We start from the raw sequence: 9,015 nt of genomic DNA, 5'->3' as shown, positions 1-9,015 counted from the left end.
CATCTGGCTTGCCCAGGGTAGATTGCTCGGAGCCCCTGGACTTCCTCTGTGGAGGCTTGGGTTCTCAGAGCCAGGCAGAATGTGGATACTCATCTATGCGCTCACCTTGGTGAGTACCCAGCATTACTTCTAAGCATGCTGACAGCTCAGAGCATAAAGGCACTTCTTGACGAGCCTGGCAACCTGACTTCCTCCCCTAGAGCCTACAGGGTGGGAGGAACTAGCATACTCTGGCAAGTTCTTCCTGGGTTGGACAGACAGATGCTATGGCACATGTTGTGTTTCCCTTTGAATAAATAAATGCACATAAATTAAACAGTGCTATGTGGGTAGAGGGGGTCTTGAGCAATGGGAGACATAGACCCACGTCTTCATAGGAGAGTGGAAATATTTATAGTTATGTTCAAAGGCACTGCAGTATTTTGCAGCAGGAGTTATGGATTCTAGGGTGACACTGTCCTGCTCTTCCTCACAATGTGACCTTACGTTAGCTACTTGTCTGCCTGGAACCCTTGTAAGGAGGATATGCAGCAAGATGGTGGCTCACAACCACTTATTATGTGTGAGTAGTGTTTGCCACGAGAGTGATTGAATAGATGAGTTGGCTAGATACAAGACTTTTCACTCTAAGGCTCAAGGGCTGTGATCTAGTTCTGTGGTTTTATAGACAAGAAAATTGAAGTTTGGAGGGGTTAAAAGTCTTAGGCATGGTCCAGGAGTAGGTTAGTAATGGCTAGAGATAAGTAGGACACCAGCCACCAAACCACATATTATACCAGGCCATAAAACTCATGTATTATACAGTTACACATGGAATGTCACCCAAACATTCGCTGTCTCAAGGGCCTTCCTTCCTTGGGCCTAAAAGATCATCCCTAAGAAGCCATCTGGAATTCCCCATCATGTGAAACCCGGAAGGACATCGCCTGTGCTTAGAAGCTTGCTGGCCAGATCTGTGTCTGTAGCCGGCTTTTCTGGGGTCCTTAGTCCGATAGCAGCAGAATGAGAATAGACCTGAGGAGCGGGTTGAGGAGAGGTGAGTTTGCTTCCTGGTTTGGGTTCTGATGTGTCTCATACCAGCCATATTCAGAAGTGGTTCTTGTGCATATATCATAGAGTGATTGAATTAAATAATAGATGACAAGAGGCCACGGGAGGTGGAGGAGCAAAGGAGAGGAAGTCTAATTTCGGATTAAATTGGAAAGGACACCAGGCCCCTGAGAGACGGCGCGGCGAAGGCAGATGAGGCCAGCGGTACCAGGAACAAAAAGAGTTGGCGAGATGAGTCACTGTGTGGTTCATTAAGGCCCTAGGAGCAAGGAAAGAGGAGGAGGAAGAAGAAGGGAAAGATGGAGAGAGAGGGAATGGGGGACAGAAGGAGTGGGGGAGACAGATGAGGGAAAATGATGGAGAGGGAGAGGAAGAGAAAAAAAAGGGAGAAGGAGAGACCCAGCCTAGTGTGGTAACAAAGGGTGGGAAAATTCTGTAGTCACTTTTCAGGGAATTGGATTACTGTGTTTGAGTTTTTAAATATACATAGACACACAAACAGACACACACAGACTCACACAGAGACACAGACTCACAGAGACAGAAACACAAACATACAGACACAGTCATACACACAGACAGACAGACACACAGAGAGACATAGACACACATAGACACACAGAGACACAGACACACAGACACAGTCATCGACAAATAGCCACATAGACATACTCAGACACAAAAATAGGCAGACACAAACACACACAGAGACACAGACATACACACAGACACACACAGATACACACACACACACAGACACACAGTCACACAAAGAGACACAGACACACAGACACACAGTCATGCACACAGACAGGCACACAGACACAGAGATAGACACACACATAGACACACACACACACACAAAATTATCCATTGAGCATATTTCCAAATCCACATTCGTGTCACATGCACACATGTGATCTCATATGTCTATGGACAGTCTAAGACCCATGAGTGAGAGACACATAAATAATACTTGTCTTCCTGAGACTGTCGTAATTCACTCAACGTGATGACCTCCACAGCACGCAATTTCCTCTGAAGGACAGAACCTTGTTTATCCTTATAGCTGAAAGGCCCATTGTGCATATAAACCACAGTTTCTTTTTCTGTTCCTCTGGTGTGGGGCACCCAAGTTGGTTCCAGAACATAGGTATTGTGAATAGCTGCTGTCATATTTAGTGCTGGAAAATAAAGGGGGGGAGGACCCAAAACATAGTAAAGATGGAAACCATTGACTCTTGATAACACATGGGCTTTCCAGAGCTCGGTTAGTCACCATGTGGCCTCACCTAGAGCCACAAGGCTGCTGGTTTGCCCATGAGCTGCTGGGCCAGTTTCACTAGGGAGAAACCAGCAAGTTGGAAGCATTGGGGTGGCCAGCCAGCTGGGGCACCGGGGCAGAGTGGACTCCCTGATCTGCAGTACCTCCTCATTCCCACTAGCCTGTTCCCTCATCCTCAGGGCTAACCACTCCCTCCATTGTGAGCACACAGCTTAGGGAAGGGAGATCTGTTAGGCTCCCGGCATGGCATGAGGAGGAGACAGTTGCTCCTCTATGGCAGAGGAGCTACGGAGGAGAGAGCATGAAGCCAGTGGCCACGCCCCACCCGTTGTCAGGAAACAGAGGTGAAGACCAGTGCCCAGCTCACTTTCTGTTTTTTATTTGGTCAGGACCCCAGCCTGTGTCACCAACCGTCAAGGTGTATGTTCCCAGATCAAGGAACTCAACCTCAAAACTCCCTCATAGACATGGCTGCAGGCTTGTGTTCCAGGTGATTGATTCTGTCAGCTGAGTTGATAACCAATCACGCACCAATTACCCATCAGTCAAACACCACACCATCTACTGACTCCTAAAGCCCCTCCTTCTGGTCGTGCCACTGTGCAGACTAGACCCACCTCCACTAGTTCCCCTGTAACCCAGTCCTGTCTCTCTTAGCTTGTCACAGCTGTCTACTTCAGTTTCCAACACACCCACCCTCCTCCCCACTGTTCCCCTCTCTTCTCCTGTGTCACTTAGCGACTCCGTTATCTTGTCACTTCACAGGACGACTGTCTTTACAAGATTAAAACCCTGATGGTGTAAAAAAAATCCTGTACAAGATTAAACCCTTTGGGTTCTAGCTGGACACCCCCAGAGCGTGGATTTCCATCATCTTTGCTCTCCAGAGTACACTAGAAATGCTATTTGTATAGCCCATGGGGCCAGCTCAGCACAGGTTCTACCTGGACTCTCTCCTACAGAGGTTTCCAGCCATTTGAAAAGCCCATTCTTAGCCCAGTCTTTCAGAGGTCTATGGGATTTAACACACCTCCAGTCCCAACAGATACTCATTTTAGAGTTGTATGTGGCTTGTTTGGCCTTTGGCTGCTTCTACAAAGGACATCAATCCCAAAGACTTGAAAGGCTGGTCCTCCATCAGACCAGTGTGGTGCCCAGCAGGACAGAGTCACCTGCCTTAGTCAGGAAAGTTCAGCCACTGAACACTGGGGGGTGGGGCTTTCAAAACATCACTCTAGTTACAGTTTCCTGGGTCTGAAAGGAGATAGACAACCCCGCAGTCTCCATGTTTGCGAGTTTTCATTTTGTCTGGCAGTAGGGGCCTGACAAGCCTGCGGGTTCCAACAGATCTCAGGAAACCTGTGAACCTTAGAGAAGGCTGCAGCCCTTGGGTATTGAATGGAGGCCGAGGGCCAGTCAGACTGGGAGAGAGCTCTGCTGAGAGAAACTAAAGTCACTCCTTCACGCTTCCGCTTGGGCCCAGGGTGGAGTACAAGTCCCCAGGAGGGTGGCTGGGGAAGCACCATTCTAGGTCCAGCCAAGGACAGAGGCAGAGGCTTGGCTGGATTCTGATGAAGCACCCCCCTGTAGGGTGAGGGCCTGATTCGGAAGACTGTGGGACTGTAAGAGACCTCAGTTGCAGGAGATGTGGGGACCCCTGGGGGTGGGCCTCGAGGTTTTACATCTACCTTCACTTCCTGTCTCTTCTGCTTCCGGAGTGCGGATGTGATGTGACTTCCCGGCTCAAGCTCCTGGTGCTACTCCTTCCTAGCATATGGTTGAGTGGGGCAGAGTGTGGACCCATGATTGATGGGGTGGCTGGAAGAGGCCAGAGGTTGAGCCACTGTCTTTCTGGGTAACTTTACTTGGACCCCATAATTAACTGTGTTAATTATTGTGTTCAGCTGTGTGCCATTACTGACCTGGGGTTTCTGGGGTTTTCATCCTCCTTTCTCTCCTTTCCTTCCTTCCTTCCTTCCTTCCTTCCTTCCTTCCTTCCTTCCTTCCTTCCTTCCTTCCTTCCTTCCTCCCTCCCTCTTTCTTTCTTTCTTTCTTTCTTTCTTTCTTTCTTTCTTTCTTTCTTTCTTTCTTTCTTTCTTTCTTTCTTTTCCTTCCTTTCTTCTTTCTTTCTTTCTTTCTTTTCCTTCCTTTCTTCCTTCCTTCTTTCTTTCTTTCTTTCTTTTCCTTCCTTCCTTCTTTCTTTCTTTCTTTCTTTCTTTCTTTCTTTCTTTCTTTCTTTCTTTCTTTCTTTCTTTCTTTCTTTCTTTCCTTCCTTCCTTCCTTCCTTCCTTCCTTTCTTTCTTTTCCTTCCTTCTTTCCTTCCTTCCTTCCTTCCTTCCTTCCTTCCTTCCTTCCTTCCTTCCTTCCTTCCTTCCTTTCTTTCTTTCTTTCTTTCTTTCTTTCTTTCTTTCTTTCTTTCTTTCTTCCTTCCTTCCTTCCTTTCTTTCTTTTTTTCCCTTTCATCTCATGTAGCCCAGGCTAGCCTCATCTCACTATGTAGCTGAGGATGGCTTTGAACTCCTAATCCTCCCTTCTTCAAGTGCTAGAATTACAACTATGAACCACTACAGCCGGTCTCCACTGACTTTCAGCAACACATTTTCTAAGCAACCCTCAGGTCTTCCTTCTAAGACAAAGCCTGGTCTCTTGATTGTTTTTCTTGAATCTTTCTCACAGGCTCCCAGTGCAATGGTGAGGCTCTTGACCTAACCTCAAATTAGAGTCATTTTCTTGGGAAGGCCATTCTTCCCTGCCTCTCCAGTTTTGGGATGGAAATTTTTCTCTGGGTTGAGGGGTGGGTATTTATGGAAAGCTCTCCTGGTGAACCCAGAGTGTAGCCAGAGTTGAACCTTCTGTCTCACACGTTCAAGTGTGACCGCCTGTATGTCCCTGTCCCTGCAACTTTCTTCCCCACCTCCTGGTCTTATCTTCCCTTACTCCCTCCTTAAAGCTCCAGCCACACCAAACTCGAGCTGTTCCTGAATGTACAGCTCCTCGGCAGGCTCCTGGGGCTTCACCTCAGATGCTGGGCAGCGCTTCTGTGGCCTGGCCTCCCGATGCCTTTATTCTGGGCTCTCCTAGTGTAGCATCTCCTCTACCCGCAGGACGTCCTTGGCCCCTGTCTTCTGGGTGCCTCACCTGGCTTCTGGGTACCTCACCTGGCACACTTCTCCATTGCAATGCCCACCACGGAGTCAGCCAGATGTGGCTGCTGCTTTCTAAGGGCTTTGAAGCCTTGCAGTCTCTCAGCATCACTCATTCACTTATGTGATTCACCAAGGCTACTCAGCCTCCATTTTATCTGCAAAAGAGACTAGCAATGCTTTTCCTTATTTACTTATAGTATTTGTGTGTGTATGTGTAAACAGGTGTCTCACTCAACGTCCTATTGCTTTGAAAAGACACCATGACCACAGCAAGTTTTATAAAGGAAAGCATTGAGTTGGGGCTGGTTTACAGGTCAGAGGTTTAGTCCATTGCCATCGTGGTAGAAAGTACGGCAGTGTGTAGACAGACATGGCACTGGAGAAGGAGCTGAGAGTTCTACATCTGGATCCACGGGCGGCAGGAGGAGACTTGGGCTTTGAAACTTTAAGGCCTGCCCCAGTGGCATACTTCCTCAAACAAGGCCACACTTCTTAATCCCTCTCAGGTAGTGCCACTTCCTGATGACCAAGCATTCAAATAAATTCTTGGGGACCACTCTTAGCCCAACCATCACAGCAGGTGCATGTGAAAGCTGTTCCTGGTTGCTGTCCACCACTTTGCCTAGAACTCGCTCATTCACTGAGCACTGGGCTGGCAGGACAGCCAGCCTCTTCTATCTCCACCTCCCCAGCATAGGGAGTATAAGCAGGCTTTTTTTTTATTTTATTTTATTATTTTTTACATGAGTTCTGGGGCTGGCCCTCAGTTTATGACGATTATGTGACAAGCACTTTAACAACACAGTCATTCCCCTAGTCCTGTGCATGTGTTTATTATAAAGACTCATGGAAATGGCCCAAGTAGAGAACATCTTAAAGAGAGATGATACAGGCCAGGGTCAGGTACTTCTAAGCCTTAAATAAATGGTAGTTTCTGATATTATCTGGTCTTTTGCCACTACACTAGGGCTGTTCAATAGAAACGTTACAAGTGTCACAGATGTAAGCCACATACATGTATTCTGCTTATTAGTGTATGTGCTTGTGTATTTGTGTGTGTGCATGTACATGTGTGTTTGTGTGTGCATGTGCATATATGTGTGTATGTGCATGTATGTGTGCTTGTGCATGTACAATGTGGCAGTCCTGGGACGACTTCTACTGTGGCATCTGGAAACTGACGTCTGGTCACCAGGCTTGCAGCACGTGCTTTTATTCTCTGAGCTGTCTTGCCAGTCTCACAAGTATAATCTTTAAAAAATAAAAAAATCAGACAAGACTTGAATAGTGTATCTTACTAAATTCAATTGGTATGCCCCCAAATGTATCCTGTTAGCAGTTAATCTGGATATTTCTTTTTGTTTTTTGCTTGTTTTATTGTTTTTAAAGTAAATATTTTTTCTTCTTCTTTTTTTTAAATTTGGTATATTCTTTATTTACATTTCAAATGATTTCCCCTTTTCTGGCTCCCCACTCCCTGAAAGTCCCATAAGCCCACTTCCCTTCCCCTGTTCCCCCATCTACTCCTTCCCACTTCCCTGTTCTGGTATTCCCCTATACTGCTGCACTGAGTCTTTCCAGAACCAGGGGCCACTCCTCCGTTCTTCTTGAACATCATTTAATATGTGGATTATGTCTTGGGTATCCAAAGTTTCTAGGCTAATACCCACTTATCAGTGAGTGCATACCATGATTGATCTTTTGAGACTGGGTTACCTCACTTAGTATGATGTTCTCCAGCTCCATCCATTTGTCTAAGAATTTCATGAATTCATTGTTTCTAATGGCTGAATAGTACGCCATTGTGTAAATATACCACATTTTTTAATCTGGATATTTTTTAATAAGATGCTTTTAGTTTTTAAAGCCTTGTCTTTGAAATCCTCTGTGATTTTGCAGTGACTGTTTCCCCATCTCACATTAGGCTCTTGACTTTTTAAAGTGTTCTGTGGGTGGTGACAACTAGTAGCTACTGTATGGGATGAAGCATTGTTAGGCTCTAGAAGGACTGTGGGTGTCCTGACAACAGGTGCCATGTCTGCGTTCATCTGCCTCCCTCAGTGCACAGCAGTGGAGTAGGGTGTAATAAATATTTATGAGTTGCTTTTGCATTAACTCAGGGTCACAGCATCATCACTAAGGCAGGTGCTTTGTATCCAGTCACTGGCTATAATAACAGGAAATGGAGACCAGACAGTGAACTGGACTGCTGTCAGAGACAGGATGGAATGGGGGAGGGGGTACAGGGAGCCTCTCCAGCAAAGAGCTGAAAAGGCCCAACGCCCAGTCTTTTTTTTTTTTAATTTTTTTTATTCGATATAATTTATTTACATTTCAAATGATTTCCCCTTTTCTAGCCCCCCCCCACTCCCCGAAAGTCCCATAAGCCCCCTTCTCTTCCCCTGTCCTCCCTCCCACCCCTTCCCAGTTCCCCGTTCTGGTTTTGCCGAATACTGTTTCACTGAGTCTTTCCAGAACCAGGGACCACTCCTCCTTTCTTCTTGTATCTCATTTGATGTGTGGATTATGTTTTGGGTATTCCAGTTTTCTAGGTTAATAACCACTTATTAGTGAGTGCATACCATGATTCACCTTTTGAGTCTGGGTTACCTCACTTAGTATGATGTTCTCTAGCTCCATCCATTTGCCTAAGAATTTCATGAATTCATTGTTTCTAATGGCTGAATAGTACTCCATTGTGGAGATATACCACATTTTTTGCATCCACTCTTCTGTTGAGGGATACCTGGGTTCTTTCCAGCATCTGGCAAATGGGGCTGCTATGAACATAGTAGAGCATGTATCCTTATTACATGGTGGGGAATCCTCTGGGTATATGCCCAGGAGTGGTATAGCAGGATCTTCTGGGAGTGAGGTGCCCAGTTTTCGGAGGAACCGCCAGACTGATTTCCAGAGTGGTTGTACCAATTTGCAACCCCACCAGCAGTGGAGGAGTGTTCCTCTTTCTCCACACCCTCTCCAACACCTGCTGTCTCCTGAATTTTTAATCTTAGCCATTCTGACTGGTGTAAGATGAAATCTTAGGGTTAGACCTCAAAAAATGGGAAAACCTCCCATGCTCATGGATCGGTAGAATCAATATAGTTAAAATGGCCATTTTGCCAAAAGCAATATACAGATTCAATGCAATACCCATCAAAATCCCAACTCAATTCTTCACAGAGTTAGAAAGAGCAATTATCAAATTCATCTGGAACAACAAAAAACCCAGGATAGCTAAAACTATTCTCAGCAACAAAAGAAAATCTGGGGGAATCAGTATCCCTGACCTCAAGCAATACTACAGAGCAATAGTGTTAAAAACTGCATGGTATTGGTACAGTGACAGGCAGGAGGATCAATGGAACAGGATTGAAGATCCAGAAATGAACCCACACACCTATGGCCACTTGATCCTCGACAAAGAGGCTGAAAACATCCAATGGAAAAAAGATAGCCTTTTCAACAAATGGTGCTGGTTCAACTGGAGGTCAGCATGCAGAAGAATGCGAATTGATTCATCCTTGTCTCCTC

The sequence above is a fragment of the Apodemus sylvaticus genome, chromosome 9, assembly GCF_947179515.1.
Source record: "Apodemus sylvaticus chromosome 9, mApoSyl1.1, whole genome shotgun sequence".
NCBI classification, from domain to species: Eukaryota; Metazoa; Chordata; class Mammalia; order Rodentia; family Muridae; genus Apodemus; species Apodemus sylvaticus.
The sequence above is the reverse complement of the archived record's forward strand: the minus strand, read 5'-3'. Positions refer to the sequence as shown.